This window comes from Oryzias latipes, chromosome 2 (genome assembly GCF_053564925.1).
Source record: "Oryzias latipes strain Hd-rR chromosome 2, Olatipes_Hd-rR_3.1".
Lineage (NCBI taxonomy): Eukaryota > Metazoa > Chordata > Actinopteri > Beloniformes > Adrianichthyidae > Oryzias > Oryzias latipes.
The window spans coordinates 45596673-45622573 of record NC_136238.1 but is presented as its reverse complement, the minus strand read 5'-3'; the positions used below and the strand labels follow the sequence as shown (position 1 = coordinate 45622573).

Genomic DNA, 25901 nt, shown 5'->3' with positions numbered 1-25901 from the left:
ACAAAGTGCCACTCTCCGCCGAGCGCCTCGCCGGCCCGCGCTCCGTCGGGCTGCTCGTTGCGAACTCCGCCGAACTCGAGGGCCTTGAGTTCCTTGACGCGAGCTTCCACGCGGTCGAGCCTCTCCGTGCAGGCTGCGGTCAGGTCACGCAGCTCCTTCGCCAGCGAGCTCACCCGAGCCGCGGCTCTACGAGAGGTGTCCTCTCGTTCGAGCGAGCTCAAGGTGGATTCGTAGTGCCGGTTCACTATCTCCCAGACCCTGAGGATGGAAGCTCGAGGGAGGCTCCCGAGTTCGGTGCCGCCGCTCACTTCGGTCGTCATGGTAGGGGGGCTCGCTATCGTGGGGACCGCGCCGGTCATTTAGCCCGACCGCCTGGGCGAGCGTCGTCGCTGGCCTTGGTGGACCTGTCCAGCGCGTGCCTCAGCGTGAGTTCACTGTAGCCGAGTCGCGAGAAGTCGACGTCCAGCAGGTCAGGGAAGCCCTCCGGGGGGCGGCGGGTCAGGTCGTTTTCGCAGTGGCAGACCACGGCCGCTATCAGCTCTGCTCGAGCGGCCTCTTTTCCCTCCTCTCTCAGGTAGGCTTCGTGGGCCAAGAGCATCTCCCGGTGCCGCACGCTCGGGTTGTCCAGGAGCCACGGGACCAGGTGGACGAACTCTGGGTTTTTCTGGTAGTAGTTGGAGAGGACTCTGTCCTGAAACGCCGTCAGCCGGCTCCCGTAGCGGCCGGCGAATGAGCCCCTCAGCGCCTCCCTGTAGCCGGGCCAGCGCGTGGGGTGGTTCCGGTCCCTGACTCGCAAAAAGTACATCTCCGTGAGGTACACCAGGCAGACCTTTTCCCTGGTCGTGAGAGTGCCACCTCGCTCGTGCGCCAGCTCGCAGCAAAGTCTGTTGAAGTGGCCGTGGAGCTCCACGAGCGAGGCCACGGATGCCAGGGCCCGGGGGAGTTCTTCGGCCGCGCTCTTCACCCTCTGCGAATTGATGGACATGGAGGAGAAAAGTTGGTGCCTGTTCTCCTCGCCCGTCACGTTTACCGAGGAGAAGAAGAAGGGAGTGTGAAAGTCCTTTTTGGTGTCTTTCATGCGAATCACCACGCTCGCGGGGTTCGCCACGCCGTACATGTAGCTCGTGAGGTTTTCGTTGTTCACCTCGAAGGGCTTAGCGGAGACCACGCAGGTGCCCTGGGCCATGGACACGGTCTCGAACAGCCCCCTGAAGTAGGGCTGCAGCGCGTGCTTCGCGTTGGACGTGTAGTTCGCGCTGCGGCTGGGGTTGGACGAGAACTCGATGCGGGTGTTCTTGTAGCCGTGTCGGGAGCTGAGCTTCTTCTTGTCCGAGACGAAGCGGAGCCTGCTCACGAGCTTGGTTTTCGTCGTGTTGGACTGCTGAAGGGCGTAGCGCCTGAGGCTTTCCGAGTACACCACGGCGCTGAACTTGCGATTGCCCACCGTGTTCACGTGAAGCACGTGGAGGAGCACGGAGCCGTTCAGGTCCACCACGCAGCTGCCGGCGGCCCTGAGGGTGTCGTTTGTCTCCTGCGGAGAAGGGCGCCGGGGCTCTGGCTCCCCGCCTCGCCCGAGCACGTCGGGGCTAGGGACGACACGGTACGGGCCTACTGAGCCAACCAAGTTCGCTGTGGCATCGGTGCTGGTCCAGGAGCCACAAAACCGCGAGCCAGCACAGTCGAGACACTCGGGTCTCTCGCAACATTCCTCCCCCCCTGTCGGATCTAGGCCCTCGCTGTGCACGCGGGTCTGGTGGAAGAACGGGGCAGTCTCGCCCCTGCCACGCAGAGCCGATACTCGCTCCTCGCGCCTGACGGCGGCCTTTGCGCTGGGAGAAGGGTCCATGCTTGCCGTGCAAAAACAGCGCCTCCCTGAGCTCGCTGGAGCAGAGGGCCGTCGACTGTAGCGGCCTTGAGAAAAACAGCTCCGCGTTGAAGAGCAGCAGCCTGCGGTTGCCGGCGTAAACCAGCACCAAGTGGGACCAGAGCAGCTCGCTCGCGATTTTCACTTCGGCCGAAACGTCAGGGGAACGGCGCACGCAGTCCCACTCGGGAGGTGGAGCGGAGGAGAGGTTTTCCGTCAGGTACTCCAGGGCCCTGGTCTCGTACGCGAGGCTCGGGGGCGCCGCCGATCCCCCGGACTCGGCGGCCGCCGTCAGTCTAGACCGCAGCGTCCTCGCGGCATCCAGAGCCCTGCCGTGACAGTCGCAGAGGAAGCACAGCCTGCAGTAAACGGGCAGCAGCTTCCCCAGGAACCGCACGCGGCCGGCCGGTCCGGGCCTCAACCGCCCGAAAGAGCCGTGGACCTGAGGGTCGTAGCCGACGTAGGCGCGTGCCCTAGGAGACCAGACGTCAGGGCCGGAGACCAGCTCCAGATGCTTGACCAGGCACTCTACTAAAGGCAGGTCGGCGAGCGAGGCGCTTCCGAGTTCGTCGACCAGGTATCGGATCAAGTGGGCGCAGTCGGTTATGTCCACGCAAACGGGAGGTTCGCGTCCCGCGGACATCCCCGAACTTTTTTTCGTGGCGAGCGCCGTCAAAGCATGCTACGGCTCGCTCCCGGACTGGGAGGGCGAAGGCGAGCCGAACGATGAGCCTCCTGTGCCCAAGAGAATCAGGGAGGAGGACGACGACCGAGGAGAGAGTCCTATCGACGTGGAATACAGGAGGCTGTACGGCGAACTGAGGGCCAAAGCCCTCTCTGACATAAAAGACATGGTGCGCGAGCACGTGGAAAGGCAAAGCACGGCCTCGACCTCGTACCAGTTCATGAACATGTACGGGCTGTGCTCCTTCGAAGAGCCCCGCGACCCGCGCGATCGACACCACGGCAGGGAAGAAACGCCTAGGTGCAAGTTCACCAACCTCGCGTGTCCCGTGGCCCGCGAGCGGACGGCAAACTCGGAAATGCTCGTGTCGGTCTGCGGGGCCCTCAGCCCTCTGGTGAGCGCGCGCGTGCAGCCCGGAGAGCTGCAGCTGACCCGCTGCGGGGAGCTCGATTACAGCAGGGCCGAGGAATCCCTGCGCAGACTGGAGGCCCGGCGCAAAACAAGGCCTGTCGGGACGACGCAGGAGGGCCGCTTGGGAAACACCATCGGGAGCATGGAGTCCCGATTCGCTTTCTGCGTGCGACGGGATCTGCACGCTCTGGGCTGCGCCTACCGGCAGCTGATGCTCACGGTTGAGCTGTTACACCTGAACATACTTCATTTCTTACATTCGTGAAGACTCGAGGCAGCGAAACAATAAAACAATGAAAACGGCTGTGTTTGTCATGTCACTTTATTCTTTTCGTAGGCTTGTTTTCAATCACTTTCCAACCGCACACAAATCATCTAAACGGACGACGGAGCGGTCTGCGGCATGCTTTCTTGACGCCCCAGCCTTTTCTCCTGCTCTCTCCTCCCCGGCCGCTCGCCGTCGGTTTGTACACACTCTGTGTCACTCTCTAAATGAAAAAAAAAAAAGTCTCTGTACTCTGAGGCAGCCCGAGCGACACCTCTCGCCGTCGGTCCTCTCCTCAGCATTGGGCCTCTTGTCGTCACTTGAGCTCGGTGTCGCGGCCGAGGTAGAGCCGTCGCGGCCAAACGTGTTTCATTTCGTACGTTTGTGAAGGATGGAGACAAGAAAATGACCAGACGACTCTGTGTTTGTTCTCTCACAACATTTTTATTCGCACATGTTTGCTTTCAACCACATTCCAAGTGCAAAGTTTTTTTTTTTCTTCCTTTCCATCTATCACAGCCCACACACCCCACCATCGACTCACTACAAAAAGAAAAATTCTTCGTCCTCGGAAACCCGACCAGTCTCACAGGCATCCCAGCGACCTCTCTTGGCGTCGTCGGCGTCAGAGTGGTCCAAGGGGCGTTTCGCATTTTCTTCCCCCGCGCCATCCTCCTGCCACGGCTCAAGCTCAGCGTCGCCGTCCATTTGCCCGGTGACCTCGATGTTGCTGTCTTTCACCGCGGACACCAGGGCTGCAAACTCTGTCTCCTTCATCTCCGGGGCCATCATCCTGATACGGCCCACGTCGATCCTGGGCAACACGCGAGACACCTCTTGCTTGATCCTCTCCAACACCTCGTCCCCGGTGGCGCTGCCTTGAGAGGCGATGCTGTCAAAGCCCCCGTATCCGCGGTTCGTATACAGGGCCGTGTTCACGCAGCCGTTGCTCATGATCGTCACTCGGTAGTAGCAGCCCCACCTGCAGGCTTTGAGAGACCCGAACGACTTCTGGGTGTTCGAAAACAGCCTGAGGCTGGAGCAGATCGTAACCGGTGCGTGGATCAGGCAGTCCGCGTTGGCGAAAGCGTGGGAGAACAGCAACCGGCGCTGGCCATCGCTGAACATAACTCTGTTGTAGCAGAGTCCGTGCTGCCGCATTATGTCTCTAACTCGAGCCTTGGTGCCCCCTATCATGGCCAGCGATTTGCGCAGGTAGCAGGGGAGGCGGGGGTTGTCGGGGTGCAGCCACTCGACTAGATCTAGATCGTGATAGTTTATCGGTGCGTGCGGATTCGGTTTGCTGAACATGGCGCACGTCAGCTTCAGGCAGTTGCCGTACAACGCCTGGAAGACGTTCGTGTTGTCGCTGTCTTTCCCGTGCCTGAATTTGGCCACGGTGGAGAGGGAGACCAAGCGGGAGCACAGCGTACTGTAGTTGAGTTTGGCCCCGGCGTAAGCTCCGTGCGCGAGCTCCACGCAGAAGAACCCCAAAGTCATCATGACGGTCTGTCTCATGGTCATGGAAAGCGTGAGCGCGCACATCGGCAGTGCGCCGTGGGCGAGGGACAGGCGGTACTCGCTCTTGTCGTCCAGCACGTCCTTGTGTATCTGCTCGTTGAAGCCGGGCTCGCTCATGGCTTTCACGCAACCCACCTCGGTGAACTCTCCGGAGTTGAACCTGTGGTGATAGCGAGCGAAGAAAGCGACTTCGGTCACCACCCTCTCCGCGCACACGGGTTCCTGGGCCGTGGAGAGCATCTTTTGCATGCGGCCGCCGGCTTCGCGCCTCAATCCGCAGCCCGCCTTGGGCGCCTCGTCCCGTTCCAGCGCGACCCTGAGCGCCTCCAGCAAGCCCGTCTTGAGCGAAAGGCCCAGAGTGACGCTGGAAAAGTCTCCAAATGCCGTCTTGTACTTCCCCGGAGGCTTCCTGTCCTCGGGGCCGGTGAAGATCTTGCCGAAGAACAGGCTCCTGCCCTCGGACTGACCAGCGAAACTGACGCCGGACGTGTACAGGCAGTTGCCGGCGCAGGGGCCGCTCCACCCTTCCAGGCGAGAGAACAGCTCTCTGCTCTGGTGACGCGCCTCGGCCGCAAACCTCCTCATGGAGCCGTTCAGGGCCGCCATCACGGTCTCACAGAACTCGCTGTTGGCGTGGCAGGGCAGCATGTTGCGGATCGTGCCGAAGAGCGCGCACTGCACGTAGGCCATCACGTTGTCGCAGAGCAGGCAGGAGCGGATGAGGTTGACGTGCTCGCCCGGGGACACGGCCATTTTCCCGATGCAAGAGTCGCGAGTCATGCGCAGCCTGTCTCCGAACTGGGGGGCCACGAACCAGAGCGTTTTGCTAAGGCTCTCCTCGATCTTGTAGCCCAGAGTGCGCAGCTGCAAGCTGGCGCTGGTCCACGTGAGGTCGTCCTCCAGCACGGAAGAGACGTCCGCGCCATCGTTCGTGATCTCGTAGCCCTTGTACAGCCTGTAGTACTTCAGCTTGGCTTCGGGGTCTGCTTTCGCCTCCGGGCCGTCCGCCTTCCTGGGGAACGCTTCGAACCACGGGATGAACATGGGCTTCAGCAGGGTGGCGGCGCACAGGGGGTCGCAGAAGTTGCCCTCCAGGAACGGGGAGAGAGCCACGCTCATGAGCGTGGCGAGGCTAGCTTCGTCCAGGCAGGAGCTGAGGAACACGGCCGTAAGCTGGACGAGAAACAGAAACAACATGTGAGCCGGCTCCTCTCCCTTGACGTGGGGGATCGCTTTCTCTCTGAGATCCTCCACGTCGAACAACCCCGTCAGTTGGCTAGCCAGAGATGCGATCCGCCTGGCCTCCCGCGTGTTTTCTCTGCGAAACTTGATGAACACGGAGGGGCAGAGCTCCCCGTCGCTCATCGGCGGCTTTTCGATTGCTCCGCCGTCCTGGCTCGGGGCTCCCTCGCCGCCGTCTCCGACGTTCAGGGCCTCCCGGTAAAGGCCGAGGACTCGCTCTGTGCCGAACAGTCCACACAGACCTGAGAAGAGCGCTCGTTCCTGCTGGGGGTCCACGCGAGGCACGTTCCTCATCCCGGTGAAGTGACCCAGGTGTTCGGCGTGCACTCTCAACACCCTGTCGGGGAACAGGGCCGGGCAGTAGACATGCAGCGTGACGGGCGATCCGAGGAGCACGGGCGCGAAAGCTTCCACGGGGCACGGGTAAGCGACGGCGGAGTCGTGCGGTCCGGTTGCCACGCAAAAGCAGCCCTCGTCCAGGCTTACCTTGAGTGCCTCCACAACCACGCCGTGTGCCATAACAAAATTAGACAGGGTTCTCGGGACAGTTCGAGCGTTCGAGCTCAGCTGGTCAGGCTGCTGACGAGCAAGGCCAAAGCTCCGGTCGAGGATTACGGCGAAGCCTACTCGCTGTGCTCTAACCTTTGGGATTCGACTCTGCGCCCCGTGCTGGTCGGCTCAGACGGTCTGTTTGGAGAGGGGACTGTGCCCGACCGCGACAAGCTGTCCAAGCTGAGGGGGCGCGAGGCAATGCTCAGGGTGGCCCTGCTTGCTGACTTCTACAGGTTCCAAGCAGAAGATCTGTTTTTTGACGAGTCGCACTCTTCGCACAAGGCCCTGGCCCTCAGACTGGAGGCTTTTAGGCTCATCTCGGACCAGCGGGCAGAGGGCAGCTCCGTCGTCCGACCTCCCTCTCGGGAGAAATCAGGAGCGCCTCTCGACGGCGGAGCGGGCCCCCAGGCCAAGTCGCGGCGGAGCCGAGCGGCTCTCGGAGCGAACGAATGCGGGAGACGGGTGACACGTGTACTGCGCTCAGTGTCTCCTTTCGCCACCCTCCGGACGACCTCTGCTCCATTGAGCAGCCGCCCGGAAGGCGACGGGTCGAGCGGAGACCCCGTGAAGTGGTCTCGCTTCTGCTTTGCCCCCAGGAGACGGTCGTACCACTGCAAACTCGTCAGAGCATTTCAGTGCGTGAAGGCCTCGGGCCACTCGATGCTCGCGCTAAATTCGGAGTGGCCCTTGAGCTGCTATTACAGGCTGGCCGCCGCTTACACGACGGACCGGCCGCTCGAGATGGCCGCGGCGTGCATCCCGCAGCTCAGGGAAGCAGCGGACATGGTCAGCAGGGAGCAGTTCGGGCAGCTGCGAAGCCAGAGCCCCGAACGACGGATGCTGCTGTACGCCGTGTTGAGCTGTCACATAAACTGGATAGACTACAACCACAAACAGATACTGCTGGCACCCGTGGGGCTTCCGGGCCGGGACCGGGCTCGGGCCGCGGAGGGAGACCTGAGGTGCGTCAGGTGTCTGAAGAACCAGACGTTCCGATCGTCCGAAGTGAAAGGCAACCCCAGGAACATCGACGTGGCGTTCGATTTCGAACAAATGAAATTCGTCTCGTCCTGCTGCGCGGCCCCGGTGGCGAACGTGCCGCTCAGCACGTCGACCGTGAACACGTGCACCTTCACCGACCTGAAGCAGATGTACACCGTGTGCCCCGCTTGCAAACAGACCATTTTCTCCGAAGTACTAGTGGATTTGGAAACGCTCCACACGCGCTGCGTGTTTTGCGCATCAAACCGAATCGGCATCTGAGATCCCGTCGTGTCCTCCTGCCCCTCCCTCCTTGACCCTCCAGATGGACCGGGAACCGGGGACCGAGGCGTCAGTGTTTCGAAGCGTCTGCGAGCTGCCCGACCCGACGTTTCGGGACATAATGGACAGACACTACGGGAGCGAGGCCCACTTCGCCTCTTCTCGAAGACCTCGCGGAGGGCCCGCTCTGAAGACGGGCAAGTACGACAACCTGTCCGCGTACCTGGACACCGTGTATGTGCTGGGAAGGAGGGAGCGCGTGATCGAGGAGATAGTCCGAGCTCACAAGAGCTTGGCGGTCGTCGAAGAGGACCCAGCTCCGAACGAAGGCAAGATCCCGGAGGAGGCGTCCTCGGCAGGAGCGCCCGTTGCTCTTGTCGATCCTCTGCACGATTCGCAGTACTTGGACGGCGTGGCGAGCAACACCACTCTCAGCTTCTACGCGGAAATCGGAGGGGAGCGTTGGGACGAGGACCGCCCGGGAGGGTGTGAGGCATGAGAGCCTGGGCTCGGGACTCCCGATCTCAGGGGGAGAAAGACGTCAGGCTGACGCCCTGCGATATCACGACGCCGCGTTGGTGTCATTGTGTTTCTGTGTGCTGCTTGTGTAATTTTTGGTTGGTTTTGGAACACGCTTTTGATGGTTCGAGTCAAATAAAAGACACAACATTACAGTCTGTGTGTAGTTCACTTCAGTATAGTTCAGTGCGTTTCGAGTATGCTCCAGGGGCTCTCATAAACTCAGCCATTCAAAGTGGCAGGTTTCCTCGCACAGAGTGAGGTCACCACGTCGCGTTAGGCCCCTTTTTAGGTAAAATACGTGCCACTTAGTACGCTGACCTTCCCGGACCCGAAACCGTACACCGTCTGCCCCGCTTGCAAATAGACCATTCACTAGTGGACCTAGACACGCTCTACACACGCTGCGTGTTCTGTTCATGGAAACGAATCGGCATCTGAGATGTCTTCGCAACCTCCTCTCCGAACCCTCCGGATAGAGCGAGCCGTTTCAGCGCCCGAAGGCGGATGGGGACAGCGGTTTGTGGAGTTCGGGGTTCGTGGCTACTACGAGCCGTACGTCATGAGGTATCACGACAGAATGATCGCGACCCTGCCTCGCCCCATCTCGGAGAGGAAGGAACGAAAGCGTGATCGAGGAAATAGTGGACCCTCGCAAGAGTTTAGCGGTCATGGAAGAGGACCCCTCTCCGGGCGATACGACCGACGAAGGGGAACGCAGAAGAGGAGTCCGCGGCAGGAGGGCTCAGAGTGTTCCTCGATCCGCGGCACGCCACAGACCGCTTAGGAGAAGATCGGAGATCCTAGGCGATGCAATAATGGTGCGGAGAAGCCAAAGAACTCGGCGTCGTAGACCACTGATCTACAGAAGAATGGCTCCCACACAAAGAACAGCCCGAATTTCGGGGGTCGTGCGAGACAGCCGAGTCCGAGGAGAGGAACGTGAGCTCGGCACTCCGCAGAGGAGAGGAACATGAGCTCGGCACTCCGCATACGAGGGAGGATTTCAGGGGGGGGGGGGGGAGAAGGACATCGGGAGGCCACCCTGCTATAACGGTGTGGCGGTGCCATTATGTTCGTGTGTGCTGCTTGTGTAACTTTTTTTTTTTCCTTTGGCACATGTTTTTGACGGTATGAGACAAATAAATGAACAAAAAAAAAGGTTGGTGTGGTGTTTAAATTGAACTTAAGCTCTCAAGTTGATCCGGGTTTAGACGGCATGTGCGCGACGGGGCCTTCCGAGCCTCAACTGGTTGTGGAGCTGGAGGGGTCCGATGCTCCGGTCCTTCTGGAGTACACGTGGGTGCAGCTTTACGAAATAGAGAAAAGGTTGCCCTCGAGCGTGACGCTCACCGGCCCGAAACTAGGAGGTCCCGTCTTCATCCCAGTCGGGCCCGGCGCTCTGCGAGGCGCGCGCTGCATGGTCCTGAGGGTGGTGTACTCGCAGGGGAGTGAGAGTTATGGTCTGGTGACGGACAGGCATTTCAGAGCCGCGAAGGGACATGCCAAGGGCTACCCGGTGAAAAGGATCTCCGTTTTGGCCAGCGCACCCCTGGCCTGGGTTGAGCTGCGCCACTCCGAGCACTACGACACAGCAGAACCTGGAGCGAGTCTGGCCTGCGGACATGGAACGGATAAGGCTGAGAAGCTAGTGTCCTCGATATATACCAGCTTGAACCGCTTCTCCTACTACACGGTCGCGGCGTCTCGCGACGGGGACCTGTCTGAAAGGGAGAGAGTTGCGCGAGAGGTCACGGTCGCGACGCTGGCCACGCTGGGAGCCCCGCTCGCGTTTAAAATCTTGCACGAACAAAGTCGGCTGACCGTGGCCCGCGCTGCGCTTCGTACTGACGGCAGAGCGTCAGACTCGAGCTGGCTCCCCGACCCCACGCAAGCCGTCTGGGGCACCAGTGTGCTGTGGCGACGAGAGGGTGACGCAGACCCCGGAGCCCTGTCCCGCTGGGTGGTCAACAGTCCCCTGAGGCCTCCTTCACCACCGAGCTCCGGCGTGTGGCTGCTAGCGCATCTCACTCGCTCGGGGATCGAGGTGGTCGAGCCCGAAGGCCCAGACGTCATTTCAGCGGACCGCCAGGTCCGCGCGCCGTACTGGGCCGTGGTGTTGACCGCACTGTGCTGCGGAGCGCTTTCGCGTTGGTCTCGCGAACTGGACCTGCTCTCGCGAGAGCTGCGGAGCGCTGGGATTTCCTGGGGGCGAATCTGCCAACGGTGCGGTTTCGCGAACGGCGTCTGCCCCTCGGCCTGCGAGCCAGCGGCCCTAAGGACTCTGGCTGTGTCTCAGATCGACGGCCTGCTCTTGGGAAAAATCTGCACGACCCTGTGCGCAACGGTGCCGGCGCAAGGCGGGAGGCTCTGCCTGAATCACCGTAGGACATTCGGAGTCAGTGCGGAAGAGCTGAGGGAAGGCGGGAGGCACGGCGGCGGGCTGGAAGGCAGCAGGGGGGATGAGCCGAGAAGCGAAGCCAAAGAACTTCACCGTCGCGCGGAGGCCGAGGAGGAGCCGGACGCTGGCTGGTGGATCTGGCAGAAACGGGCTCGACTCGAACTCAGGGAGAAGGTGCTCGGACGCTCAGTTGGAGAAGATCCCTCCTACCTCAGGTTGTGGAGCAGCTACTACTCGAACGGGAGGGCCGACGAGCTGCGAGCGCAGCTCGGGGGGGCTTCTCTCTCGTCAGACTATTGGAAAGGACTGTCTTGCGGAGTTCTTGGGTATCATATCGGGACTTGTCCGTTCGGGCTCTACTGCGACCTGCTCGACATCGAGGACCGATCCCGCCGTCTCAGCAGACCGCCCGTCGACGAGGAACAGCTATTTGGAGGAAGCCCTTGACGAAGCCCATGCGTTCCATAGGCAATTCGACGCCCTGGCCAAATGGTTCCACAAGAATCTGGCCTACGCAGAGGGCCAGGAGGCGATGCTGGGATTCGAGCTGACATCCGAACTCTGCGTCAGCTACGACGCGGCGCTTCACAGGTTGACGGGAGCAGTGCAGGATATGTTCCGCGACCGGACATTCGTGAGGGAACCTGGGGGACTGGCACTCGCGGACGAAACCCTGGGAGTCGTGTCCGAGATACTCGCCGGGGGAAATGAAGCGGAGGACGAACGTGGGCAGCGGGCCCTGATGCGTGCCCTGGAATCACTTGAGTCCGCGTCCCCGGGCTGTGGTACATTTCACTGGCCTCAAGCTGAGCCACAGGGCCGCCTCAGTCCCTCACACGTTCGCGCCTGTTGGAAAAGTGTGGTAAGTGTTGGCTGGGTCCTGCATGACAAAGTCCAGAGTTTAGCGGAGCGTCTCCAAGTCGCGTCAAGAGAGGCTCGCGACCAGAAAACATACGAGTCCCGCTTGGCTGAGCTGAGCGATCAACTGGGGCAGGTTAGCCTGAAGTACACCACGGACAAATCAGCCCATCAGCAGATGAAAATAGACCTCGCAAAAGAGCACATGGAGATGGAAGCCAAAGTTAGAAAAGCAAACTTGGACTTGGCTGAGCTGCGGCAAGAGTTAAGTTTCGCTGAAAATGTCATAGCCTCATCGAAGAAGGACTTAAGCGAGAAGGGGCGAGTCCTGGAGAAGCTGCAGAACGAAGTGAAGGAAATGAAAGCCGAAAAGGAGACAGCCTTGATGCTCTCGAAGAAATCGGAGGCCGAAATGAAGCGAAACGAAGCCGAGAAGAAGTCCCTGTCAAAGCGCGTAATTGAGCTGGAGGCCCATCTGAAGCAGAGCCGAGAGCTGGCCGCAGAACACTTAGATCGAAGCAAGGTGGAGGAGGAGCGCGCATCAAAGCTCATCGCCCAGCTGCAGGACCGAGAGAAGCAAGCGGAGGCCGAAAACGAGTCCCGGTCGAAACGCGTCAACGAGCTGGAGGCCGAACTGAAGCGGAGTCGAGAGCTGGCCGCCGAGAACGCAACCGCGACAGACGAAAGTCAGAGCCAGACCAAGGCCCTCCTGACACGTCTGAAACGGGCCGATGAGACGATAGCCGGACAAAAGTGCCTCACGGAAAAGCTCACGTACGAAACGGAGATTCTGAAAGGTATCGTGGCCGTTGTGTGCCAACTGATAGGCGTGGAGAAAAGCGCAGTGGAGACGGAGCTGATCGAAAGAATCCGGTGTGCCGCGCTGTGCTCTGCGAAGAGAGTGTCACGGCTGCTCCGGCACGACTGCGTCAGAAGGCTAAAAGGACTCGACCGCAGCGAAGATGAAGCGATGGGATCCCCCGGAGGCTCGCTGTTCCAGGACTATGAAAATTACATAAGGACAACCGTGTCATCTCTGTGTACGGAGCAAACTCCGATGGAGCACACAGAAGCGTCCTGCAGCGACACCTGGAGAAGGGTGGCCAAGCGAAAGCTGAACCTGGGCTCCCGGCAGGCCAGCCCCACAAGCGAATTGACGGAGGTGGACGAAGGCTCGAAAACCGGTGCGTCCACGCCGACGAAAGTACACAGGGCCGCCTCGTCAGGCGGAGACGCGTTCCGATCAAACTGCGCTTCTTCCAAGCGCCCTGATTTTTTGAAAACGGAGGCCAAGTCAGAAAGATCGGAGCACCTACGTGTCCACTGCGTGCGACTCGGGGAGAGCTCGGCCTCCGTATCGCTGCCAAACATTGTGCGGCATTACACCCATCAAGACGTGAGGCTCATACACTTGGGTGAGAGCAAAAGCGCTCCGAAGACCCTTTGCGGGGTGCTCCAGACCACAGATGATGTCGCCAGGGAATGCAGCGCCGTGGATCTACGGTGCTCGAAAGCGTTCCTACAGCTATCGCAACTTCTCAGCTGCAAGCTGGTCGCTATCTGGTCGCCTTGCGAAGGATACGAGATCCACGGGGCGTCCACGGAGCACCTGTACGCCATCGTGCTGAGTAAAGACCCCGATCCGGCCCGCGAGACGAGGTGCTACATGGTAGCGACGCGTGAGGGAGGCGCAAACCCAGAGGAGCCGTACTTGTACAATTTGGCGAAGCTGACAAAGGTCAAATCTGCACAACCCGCCGCGGTCAACTGTTCAGATCCGCCGCATTGGGATCACGTAGATAAGGCGAGCAACGCTAGCGGCAGGGCGCCGGTGGTGGAGGTTTCGGAAATCACCCTGATCGGAAATTGAGCCGCTGTCACATGAGGGGACCAGTTCAGAGCATAGGAGCCTGGGCTCGGGAACGCTTGTTTGGGAGAGAAGGATGTGGGGCTGCCGCCCTGAGACATTATGTTTGCCATTAGGTTCATTGTGTGCTGCTTCTGTATCCTTTTATTTTCGGAACATGTTTTGGATGGTTGAAGTCAAATAAAAGATAAAATGCTGTAGTCTGTGTGGTGTTTAAATCGATTTCATACCGACGTCCTTGTGTCAAGCGGTTCTGTGCCTTTATTGCGTGCCCTTGCATTTCGAGTTTGCTCCAGATGCGATCATGAAATTCACTTTTTGATCAGACGGAAAGCTCTCCCGTCAGGGCCTTTTTCCTTTGACATACTAATGAGGCTGCGGCAACGGGAGGACGACCCAAGGGGCCGAGAAGAAGAAAGGCAACCTGACCGTTCTGAGATCACGGAGACTCACGGAGACCCTCAAAATGCACAAGCTCCGGTTGGGTGAAACCAACGGTCGCAGAACGCTGATCGTCAGAACCTCATCCGAGGAGACGACTTACGCGGAGCTCGAAGGAATGGGTGGTAGAACGGAAGATGGTCGCTACCCCCTTGGCCGCTGCGCTTGTCCAGACGAAGATTTCGCCGGTTGGGACTCTGACGTTGATGCTCTGAGCGGAGCGAATGCTTTGATAGCGGCCGGCATCGCAGCGTTGCCCGTACGGGTGAGGCGCGTGGGAAAGACTCACTTGTTCGTGGAGTACGCGATTGCAACAGAGAAGAACGGAGACCCGGATTTGCGGCGCATGGGGGTGGCGTGGCTCTGCACGAATTACTCCGGCGAAGGGACAATACTTGCCAACGGAATGCACGGCGTCATCCGCTGCTGTGAAAGAAGACTCTTGGAGGGCATTGCCGAACAAACACCCACCTGGACTTTGCTGCACGTCCCCCCTGACAGGGACAAGCACTGGGGCACGAGAATACAGCCTGTTTCTTTGGAGGAGATACGTTGCGTAAAACGCAAGTGAGCACGGCTGGAAAGTGCGTATAAGTCTGCACCAAAGATTTTCAGACAGAATACTGCGACGCCAAGACAACTCTGTGAATGTCCACGGCAAACGAATAAAGAACAGAAAAAGTGAATGTGTCTGAGTCTTTTTATTTGCTTAAGAAGCTCAACGATATCAGGGTCAGCGAAACAACACGGAATAACACACTTTGAATCTTTTCAGATACAATGTAGTAAAAACACGTTGTTCTTGTCTTGTTTTATTTTTTATTTTAAACAAACACCACAAAAAAAACAAATAAAGACCTCGATGCCATAAGCCTTGTTGCGCATGACCACAGGGCCCCGAGAGAAACCGGGTAGACCGTTCAGGCCAGCGCGTCACAAATTTTGGACAAAGCCCCTCTTTGCTAGTGAAGCAGAAGAAGGCCGGGGCAGAGGTTACAGGGATTTGGGACTGTCGAGAAGACGACGGCGGGGACGGTGGGGATAAGGCCGAGGCAGGGGTGACAGGGATTTGGGACTTTCGAGAAGACGACGGCGGGGACGGTGGGGATAAGGCCGGGGCAGGGGTTACAGGGATTTGGGACTTTCGAGAAGACGACGGCGGGGACGGTGGGGATGCAGCAGGTGATGGCCCCGGCATTGACTGTGGAGGGTCCGCGATGGTTGAAGAAGCCAGAGGATGTCAGGCTCTGTGAGAGCTGCTGGGGTGGGGAAACGTCCATCTGTCGGTAGCCGTCCTTGTTCAGAGCGGCTCGGGGCTCTGATGTGGGCTGAGCGGGGAGCAGCTGATGGGAATTGTGAATAAATCCACAACTTCCGCCGTGGAGGCATGGGCGCCCCTTATAGAAATGGTGGCAAAGGTTCATTTTGAGCTGCAGGCTCCGCAGGTCTCCGTAGCCATGGGCGTACCGACATTTCCCTCCGTACTTGCAGACGCCGTTCTTCGCGAAGAACCAGCACAATTTAGTCTTGTAATTGGCGGAAATGTTCAGACAGTCAGGTTTCTGCTGCGGCATGCCGCCGTCTCTGTAGCAGCCCGATTTGCTCATTTTGTTGGTAAGGGCAGACGTGGGGGATCCGTGATGGTTGATGAAGCGAGAGGATGTCCGGCTCTGTGAGAGCTGTTGGGTGTTCAGAGCGGCTCGGGGCTCTGATGGGGCCAGAGCGGGGAGCAGCTTATTGGAATTGTAGATAAATCCAACCATTTTGTTGGTAAGGGCTGTGATGTCGATGTTGGATATGAAGGAAAGAAAAAAATAAGAATAAAAAATCCCCAACTAAATCCTTTCTACGTAGGAGCTGTGTCATAGAACACAGAGAACACAGCCGCTAAAATTTCCTAGTTCCAAAGCTGCAGACGAGAGATGGGGCCAGCTTTTCACCTCGCCAGGTCAGCGTCCAGACAGCCCGACCTTTTCTATTCACTCTGTCTGACCGCAATTGACTCTGTCCGACCGGCGCTAAGGGAGTCCGACAGTCATTCACTCTGTCCGACCGACCCTTAGGGAGTCCGACCACACATCACTGAGTCAGATGGCATCTTACGCTACCAAACCGAGATGTAGGGGAGGGACTGAGAAACGCTGGCTCCGACCTCAGCTCTCTCACACCGATTTCCACTCTGAGAATCCGTCCTCCGCCATGAGAGGCCGACCGAGGCAGGCAGACTCTGACGCCATGCTCTGCGTTCCTCTCCCCTGAATCACCCTGTTACGTGATCTCTCCTGCCTGTGAGCGAGGGGCGTGCTGGGTTTACGCGAGCTGACCGGTCGCGGCCTCTCTTTCGGGCTTGTGGTTGGGATTTGGCCAGGGACCTTTTTTTTTTTTGGGCAGGGGGGATTAGAATCTGCACAGCGAGTGTTTTCTTCTGCAAGTATAAAAGGCAAGAGTGGAGAGCTGACAGAGGCAACCTCTTCAGGCGTGAGTTGTGTTTGCGCACTGCAGTAAGAAAACTGTTCTTTGTGGGGTTTTTTTTCTCTTGAAGACACAATGACTACCACTTCGATGCTGCATCTGACCCTGTTCGTGTTCGTGCTGTTGACATCAGTGGACTCTTGTGTTTTACATCACAGCAACGAGCCTTCTTACTCGGACGGCGTTCGTCGGCCTGAGATTCTCATGCCTGACCTGGTTCCAATGGAGCCCGTGATGACTTTCGGAAAACTCCACAACACGACAGACTGTATGTATGTATGTGTGCATTTTAGCTACCCGCCTATCGCAAAGCGCTTCTCTCCCAACCAGTGTTCGCTGTCTTCTGTTTGCAGTGCTCAGCAAGTTGAAGGAAACCGTGAGAAAGGCTCAGGAGGAACTGGATAGATGGCCTAGTCAGAGAAATGGAGCCAAACCTCTAGCCCTGTCTCTCGTCGCAGCGGCTGCCACTGTTGTTTTCGCCGCGCTCTGAGACGAAGAGCGGAAGCTGAGTTGAGCCCGAAGCCCTCAAAAGACCCGAGGGCCCTCGCGCAGTTACGAAACAAACTACGCCAAGTGGTGTTCCACGTTGAGTGCTACATCCCTTTTCATCTCCATCGCTACAAACGTGTAAGCGTGCTCCCAGAGCGGGCCAGTGGTGCTGAATGATACATCTGCTATTATGGTCAAACGTATTCAAAATAATAAACAAAATTTACACCTGTACGATACATAGAGTCTGTGGTCATTGGCTCATTTTTTTTTTATTGAAAAATGATAAACTCAGACATTGCAAAGCCTCTTGAACTGTGTATTTTTACATGACACCCGTGACGCATTGTTGCAAGACCTCAGCCTTTTCTCCGTCTGTCATGTGGGACAAACGCTTCCATTCCTCATCGTCCAACAGCTGGCGAGCCGTAAGCCTCTTGTCGTGCCTGAGAGCGATTAGGCGGAAGGCGATGCGTTTGGTGTGCTCACACTTCATAGTGTTGGGTATCAGTTCCTGCCTGGCGGGCGTCGATTCCTCCGCTCCCCCGTCGGGATCCGAGGCCGCCAGTGCCATGACTTTGCTCAGAGTGCTGGACCCACGCGTTGCAGCGAACACCACGGCGCCTTCCTTTGCGTCCAGTATCATAGCTCCCAAACTCCACATGTCTACGGCGCACGTGTACTCCGCGGCGTTCCCGCGGACAAACAACTCCGGAGCCCTGTAGGGCTCCGTCACCACGCAAAGGCTCATGCGTCGGGAGTACTGTCTGGCTAGGCCCATGTCGCCCACCTTCACCGTCAGATCTTCCTCGAGAAGCACGTTACTCGGAACCAGGTCCCTGTGTAAGATGTTCAGTCCGTGCATGTACTCCAGGGCGTTCGCCGTCTGAAGCGAGAAGCTGGCCACGAAGCTGAGCGGAGCCGGTGGCTGGCGGTGAATAGCTTTGGTCAGCTCGAAGGGCACGTGAGGCATGAGCATCGCCACCCGATCTTCGTCCATGAAACAGTCCAGGAGCTGTATTATGTTGGGATGACCTTTCAGCGCTGTCAGGCAGGACAACTCTCTCACAGTCGCGTCCTCTATAACGTCTGCCTGCTTGTGACATTTGAGGGCATATTCTTGGCCGTTTCTCACATCTCGCACCCTGTAGACAACTCCGTAGGTGCCTTGCCCGATCACTGGTCGCACTGGGTCTTTGTAGTACTTCTCCATGCGGGAGCAAAAGAAAAACAAGAAAAGGATCAAACGGGCTCCTGAGGAACGTCTCCTCGTTCCCAATGCCTTAAAGTGCGTGTCTAAGAAGCGTCCTCTCGTCCACACCGGTTGTTTCAGTGTCTGACACTGGCCCTCCAGACTTTAAAGCACTCTGAGGGCAAAGCCCCCGGAGGCTGTCAGAAAACAACCACCGGGTCACATCCCAAGGTGCGTGCACAAGAGTGCAGTTCCGACCGCAAAAACAAAGAGTCCAAGTGCCGGTCCTACAAGGTCATGGCACTTCGTGGCTTCAGGTGAAGGGAAAAAGTCAGCGAAGTCATCCTGGTCATGAAGAAAGCGTTAAAAAAAGAACAGAAAGAGGAACAGAAAAAAAAAAAAGCAAAACATGAAGACAAATTGTTTCATAACAGCGATAGCATGAAGTTCAACCCCCTAGAGTACAGGCCACTCACCCAACACATCTCTTCCAGCCAGCCTCTGTGCTCTGTGAGCAAGTACGAGGCGATCGCCTCTGACACTGTGTCAGCCAAGAGGGAGCCAGGGCTGCCACTGAACCTGTCCTGATGTTGGCACACCGCGGCCCCCAAACATATCAGACTGACCACACGGCCCCAGTTGATGATCCCGTCCTCGAAAAGGCTTTTCGCGACGTTGACCATCGCGGCATCGGGAAATGAATCACCTAGATCTGAAACCATCTCTAAAGTGGGACACCGGACAAGGAGAGATCACGCTGAGCGTACAGATAACTCTGAAAAAACAGATCTGTTTGTGCTGCTCACCTGTGTATTTCGGTCTGTGAACCTCCAGCACTTCACACACAGCTCTCGTCATAGCATTTACAGCTTCCCGACAACGCGGCCTTTCGACTTCAAAGTCTTGGCGTCGTCCAACGAAGTGCCCCAGAACACCTTTGATCAAAATTCTAATTTCCTCATCCATGCTGAGCTCTGCTCCTCAAATCGCAAAGCCCGACGATTTTCTCTTTGAGCACAGAGGGGGGTAAATAAAAAGCTGTATGAGGAGAAAACCAAACAAACAACAAAGCTACAAGCAAGCCTAGGTGACTTTGAATTCAACCTAGGTGACTGTGATATTTCATTTTCATCACTGTCCGTGCACAAAGGCTCTCTCTGTAGGCTCCGTGTCACTGGGACTCCCTGAATTCAGTGTACACAGGGATCGGCGGTCGTACTCTGACTATCGGTCGGAGTCACTGAGCGACGGTCGGAGTCACTGAACGGCGGTCAGAGTCACTGAGCGGCGGTCGGATGTTCTGAGCAGCGGTCGGACTCCCTGCGCGACGGTCGGACACTGTGAAAGGCCGGCGGACACTGCAAAGAGCAGTCGGATTGTTTGTCTCATGACTGGCCTCCGTGCAAGTTGCTTGCGAGTGTGTGTGCAGTGGTGGTGAGCAGATTTCTCCACCCTATCCCTCCTAGCCTAAGGGTTGGGCCTGTGTGCAGTGGTGGTGAGCAGATTTCTCCGCCCTATCCCTCCGAGCCTCAGGGTTGGGCTGTTCAAAGCATCGAGGAGGTGGGAAACCCCAACTGGGAGGATGTAAGTGGCCTTCGAACCTCCCCTCTAAGAGCTAGAGAGAGCGCAAGGATCAGGGTTGGGCTGTTCAAAGCATAGAGGAGGTGGGAAACCCCAACTGGGAGGATATAAGTGGCCTTCGAACCTCCCCTCTAAGAGCTAGAGAGAGCGCAAGGATCTCGCAGGACTTAGGCTGAATTCACCAGAGTGGATTAGGAGAGCTGTTGCTGCTGTTTCCACTTTGTCCGTACGCGCATTCAACAGGTCTTGCTTTCGAAATGGCTACGGTATCGGCGACTGAGGCGGCCGCGTCTACAAATCAAACCTTCGTCGTTTCCAGCAGCCCTCCGTGGTACTTCGATACTGTGGACCACGACGAGGTCTTCACGTGCTCGCACCCACGTGGCGTTTTCGATGCAGTGGTAAGCATGATGACCCAAAAGGAACGGCGCCTGAGCAACGAAGAGCACCTGCGTTACAGGCCGAGGGTTCTGAACAAGATGATCAGAGACGCGGTCATAGCGGACTCTGGTAGGATACCCCAGCGTCCCTCTCGATCTCTCCTGCTCGCCCTTATGGACCTGGTGGACCTTCTGGGAGGCAGCGACTTCGGATCCATCGTCACTTCGGACAGAGCCGGCCTCAAGCAAGTGTTGCTGACGTGCGGAAATTACACGGCGTACTACCTCCCCGCCGAGGAGCTGAGGGGAAAGGATCGGACGGTGGTGCCCGTGGTGACGCAGCACTCGACGAAGGAGAACCTGCTGCGTTACGACCCCGCGAGGTCCATGGTCGGGACCTACATGACAGACATCCCCGGAAACGACGGCGAAAGCAAGGGGTCTTACTTCGTGCAAGAGGTCCTGTTCGCCCCGACCCTGGACAGCCTGAAGCTGCTGAGGAAGGTCGCGGGCCACGCGTTCGACTTTTGGGACATGTCGCTGGAGATGCCCACGCACGTGGAGGCGCTCTGTCCGTCCTTCCAGCAGATTCAGCCTTGTCAACTGCTGATATCGAACACACCCGGGTCCCCCGGCAGGGATCAGAGCAGCCAGGCTGCGTTGGCCTCTCACCTGGAAGATGTGGAGCCGATGTGCTGCGCGCCAGAAGTTAGCCACGCATGGGAGTCCTCGAGCGACAGGAAGAACGAGGGGGACGCCGGCGTTGACTGTTTCGGGGAGGACGCAGTGAAATGCGACCTGAGTCGTTTCACGTACAAAGCCAGCGAACCCCGCATGGTGTACTTCAGGTCAGGAGGGAAAGCGTCAGATGGGAGGCGAAGCAACCTGGTGCCGACGGTGGCCGTGAGAGCGGAGCAGAGACACTTGCCCACGCTGTACGTGTCCACCACGCTCCGGTTCTACAGGCTCTTGAAACGCAGCTGCGTGAAAGGCAACGGAGAGCTCGCGAGCTGCTGGAACGAGACGCTCCAGGAGATGGCCCGGGAGACGTATCTGTCGGGGCAGCTCACGTTCCAAGAAATCAACCAATGGGCGCTGTCTGCGTTCACCAAGCGCGTCGATCCGAACGGGTGGTGCGACCGCATACCCAGACACGTGGAGAGCAAGTTGGCGGACCCCAGGATGATCGAAATCGCTGAACTCGCCATCACGTTCATGAACGCCAAGATCCCAGGCGCATTCGCCGTGGCCGAGCTGCTGCACAGTCCACTTGGGAAGCTGCAGAGGTACTGCGAGTTCCTTAGCAGGTACGCCTCGGACGCTACGTTCAGAAAAAGCGAGCGGGATAGGTTCGCTGCCTCGGTCATGGAGCTGATCAGGAAGGAGTGCGGTTCGCTCGCTCGGCAGTTGCGCTGCTACAGCCAAAACCGGAAAGACGCCGATCCCGAGACGGCCCGCCGAGCGAAAGCCTGCGCCGAAATGGTGGACAGAGAGCCCTGGGAAGTGAACAAGATCCAGAAAGACTGGTACACCATGTGCAAACGCGACCAGTGCAACAAGGAAGACAAGGAAGCGCAAGCCCACGCCAAGGAGGTGAACGCGGCCGCCAAAGTGGCGTTCCTGAAGCTCAAAGTTTACTGCAGCAAGCTCAAGAAACTGGGGATCAACGCAGCCCGCTTTGACGGTGACATGGGCGGCAGAAATCCCGCTTGCGGAGAGCCGGTCGAGCCAGGCGAGGGATGTAGACAGCCCCCGAACGACCGCTCGGAGCTTTTCAACCCCATCCCAGAGCCCGTCCCGGTTTCGACATGGATGAAAAACTTGTCCGTGTTGCTCCTGAGCTACCCTTGGTTGCACGACTCCTTGGGGTACCAGAGAGAGGCCGTGTGCAAGCTCCTGAACCTGGACAGCGCTCTCCTCGGCGAGGCGAACAGGGAACTCTTGAGAGAATGGGTGGCGTACAACCAGGGCACGGTCAACGAGCTCCGCAGGCGCGGCATCAAGGATCGCCTGAGCCGAGCGTTGATCCAATGCTTGGAGTCCCAATCCACGCAGAGGTGGAGCGACAAGGTGGCCCGGTCCTTCGCGGCACTCCAGCGCAAGGCGGCGTCCAGGCGGGTTCCCCGAAGGCACCTCTCCCCGCCGCCGCCAGTCAAGAAGCCCGAGAGGAGTTGCCGCCAGACCGTCGGCAGAGCTCGACGTCGGTTGTCCCCCTGGGCCGAGAGCGTCCGAGCCTCGCGGTCTCCGGCGACCAAGAGGAGAAAGGTCGGGCGCCGCCAGAGAAACAGTTTTTTACTGAGCGAAGCCGAGGAAGACAACGGCCTGGAACCTCTCAGCTCCGAAAGCGAGGAAGAGCCGGAGTATTTGAGCGACAGGGACACGGAGAGCTCTTCGGATTGCGACAAAAGCTCAGACGACTACGATCGCAGCGACAGTTTCATAGACGACGCATCGTCGTCCAGCGAAGAAGACATCGAGGCGGGAGAGGACAACGTCGCCAGGGCCAAGAGACGCGAGGACGGAGTTGACCGTCCGTACTGCGTGTCGCGACCTTCCTCGCCCAGTAGCGCGTACAGACAAAGAGCTGGCGAGGAAGCGGGCTCCAAGGCCAGGTGGAACGAGGACGGGGTCGGCCGTCCGTATTGCGGGTCGCAGCCGTCCTCGCCCTCGTGCAAAAGCGACCGGCGGGGCTACAAGCGCGCACTCAGCTCGGACAGCTCGGAGACGGAAGGCCCATGGGCGATGCGAGTCTCCGCGAGGCCGAAAGGCAGAGGGTCGAAGTCGAGACCCTCGGTCGAGCGGGAAAAGAGGCCGGGGCTCGAAACCGCGCTCACGCGGCGACAACGCAACGACACCGAAGACCACTCCAAGACTTACTCCAGCGGCCGCAAAGACGTAAGACGCCCAGAGAGAGGGCTGCAAAAATCAGCCTCCGGGAAACCGCTGCGTTTCTCTGGCGAGAAAGGCAGAGAGGCCGACGGTCGAGGTTCGAAAAGGTCCGGCGCTCGGATCGCTCGTTCGCGCTCCTCCAGTTCGGAGAGTCGAGGGTCCGCGTCTGAAGGCAGCGGTTGGGAATCCGAAGGGGCCGACCTTTCTGACAAATCGACCGCAGGCCTCCGTTCACGCAGGGAGCGTGAGGCCAGGAGCTCCCTGAAGTCGACGGACCTGGGCAGGCGGTGCCAAACCGTCAGGTCTCGCGGCGAAAGGCGAGAGACCGACGGTCGAATTGTGACGTCGCCGGCAAAACCAAAGCCGATCACGCCGGTTAAACTGAGCTGTTCGCCGGGCAGCTCGGAAGCGAGCGACCCGCAGAGAAAGAGGAGCGCGGAGCGCGCGGGGTCTCACGCCGAGCACCCGCAGCTCACAGAGGACCCAGAGCCCACAGAGAACAGAGAGCCTGGAGCCGATTTGCTCGCAGGAGGGTTCGGAGAGGGACCCGGTCGCCTCTGCACAGATGGCAAGGACGAGCGCAAGGCGTCTCAGCGGCGGCTCTCGCAAGACGAAAGCGATGGAGAGGGAAGCGCCCCGTACACGGTGTGGATGTAGAAAAGGTCGAGGAGTGGCTAGCTCGAGCGGTGGGGGCGGACGAAGAAGACGAACCCGACTCGACCTCTTCGACCTCTCCGTTGCACTCCTGTCTTCAGCCAACCTTCGGACAGAACGCATTGGAGTCACGGTGGACAAAACTGGGGCTCTCGTTTGGGACATTAGTTCGATGCGACCGCAGACTGTCTGGTGCACCGCTTCTACATCCGTGGGATCTGTGTAATTATGTGTGATGAAATAAAAATCAAAGTAAGACGCTTTGCTTTGAGTGTTCTTTCTTTTTTTTTTCTTGTGCGGTCTCACGGTAAAACTCTGCAGCTCCGATAAGCGTAGAACGTCACACTGCGTTGCAGCAACGCGGAAAATGCCTCGAGGAATACCAGAGTATACCTCTCCGCTTTTACATTTATTTTTCTAAACATAACCTTTTCTGATCTAACTCTTCTTAGCACAGAAAATGAAAATTAAAAAAAAATGAAGCAAACAAAATACAGACATCATTCGGAGTCTACACGAGGGTCTTTATTGTCACAATGATCAAATGAACACAGTCATGGGTTTGCATCACCCTATGGCGCACTGGCAGAAAGACACATCGTGAATAAGCCTACGCCCAGGCGGGAGCTTGTCTCCTGTTTCCACTTCGCGTTCTCCAGATCCAGAGAGCCGTGCAAACAGTCAGAGCCGTGACACCGATGGATATCATGACAAACAGTCCTCCTGAGAAGACTGAAAGAGAGCGGGGATAGAAACAGTCAACAAATGGGTCCAAAAACCAAATTAAAATATTGTTTGTTTTTTTTAAAAAAAAAATACCACTCGCCTCGCTTAACTTTCACGGTCGCTTTCTTGCTGCTTTCGCCAGAGACTACGGTGCAGACGTAAAAAAAAGCCTGCGTCCTCGGGCGACAGTAACAAGGAGCTGCGGATGTCGTAGAGCAGCTGCGAGGTCCGCCAGACGGCGGTCGTGGCGCTCAGATTCCTGCCCGACGGAGGCTCGGTGGACCAGGTCAGCTCGGGTTCCGGGTAGATCCCCACCGAACTGCACACGGCGGTGTCACCCACCTGCTCCAGGTGGACTTCGGTGACCGGAGCTGCTTTGAAACGAAGACAGAGCTCAGCTCAACCTGTTTTCTTCTAGGCCCAAGCGGCCCCCTCGAAAGGGACCGCCGGCCCCTCTCACCTTCAGCATCCCTCGTCGCATCATTGTCTCTTTCGTGAGTGGCCTGGGTGTCGTCCAATGTCCACCTGGATGGAGGACGCTCCGTTGGCCGGGTCAGATCGGGTTCCGGATTGATCCCCTCATAACTGTAATTGAAGGCGTAGTCTGGGTCGTAATAGATGTCGTAGTACACCACCTCCTCGCTGACTTTTAGTGTGAGCGGTGAACAAAAACAAAAAAGAACTTTTAGTCAACGTCACGATACTGCATCTCAACCCGTAGTGTGGAATTCGCCATCCCCTGTTTTCGCTTTGCTCTAGCCGCGTTGCGCTGACTGTTTGGGTTATGACGATCGCGCTCGTACTCGGAACAATGTCAGCAAGCTTACAGAGCACTCACCCTCCACGCTCTGGGTCCGCGCGACAGTCAGAAGTAGCCACGGTAAGAATGGGAGCCCTGTCATGGTTTAGCTGCTCAGATGGCCGAGGCCCGATCGAGTAGGGTTGGGGTCGCGGAGTCTGCTGCGGGAGACGCAGAAGGACCTTTCGACCGTCGTCGCTCGCCGTCTGCTTCACTTTCGTCCGAAGGGACGCTCGCAGAGCCCGGTGAAGCAGCAGCAGACGTTCGTTGATTGAGGCAAACACTATTCCACTTTGCACCACTCGATCACACCCGAAGACCGTTCCGACACGTCACGCAGAATTCCCCGAAGGCAGGTCACAAAGTCGGGTTACCCGGTGTCTTTTATAAATGGCAGAGGGGCGACAAGCTCACACCGTTGGAGGCAGACGAAGAAGACTCAACCCCTTTAACCTTTCCGTTGCACTCCTCTGTCTTCTATCTCCCTTCAGGCAGGGCCTATGGAGTCCCGGCGACCAGGGCCCTCGAAGACTCTCCGCTCGCACGGCGCACAGAGCTCTCGCATGATGACCTATTTGGAAGAGCTGGCCGACCACGTTGAAGTGCCTCGCTCGGGGGAGGCCTCCTCATCGAGTGGAAACCGAGACGTCGGGCTTGTGAGCGTCTACTCGCATCGTGGGCGTGCTGACGACGGGGCGAAGCGGACGAAGACCGAAAGCTTGTGCTTACGCTTCCACACTCCCTCGGTTGACGAGAGCACAGACTCTGACCTGTGCTCCGCCTCGACTGCTGTAGTGCCCGATGCAGCATCTCAGTGTGATCACGTGTGA

General features: G+C 58.2%; 1 protein-coding gene across 1 annotated transcript in view; it reads right to left on the bottom strand.

The window, feature by feature from the left end:
• LOC144989155 (uncharacterized) overlaps nt 1-25901 on the bottom strand; it is a 209883-nt gene that overhangs the window by 103608 nt on the left and 80374 nt on the right. The window lies entirely within an intron of this gene.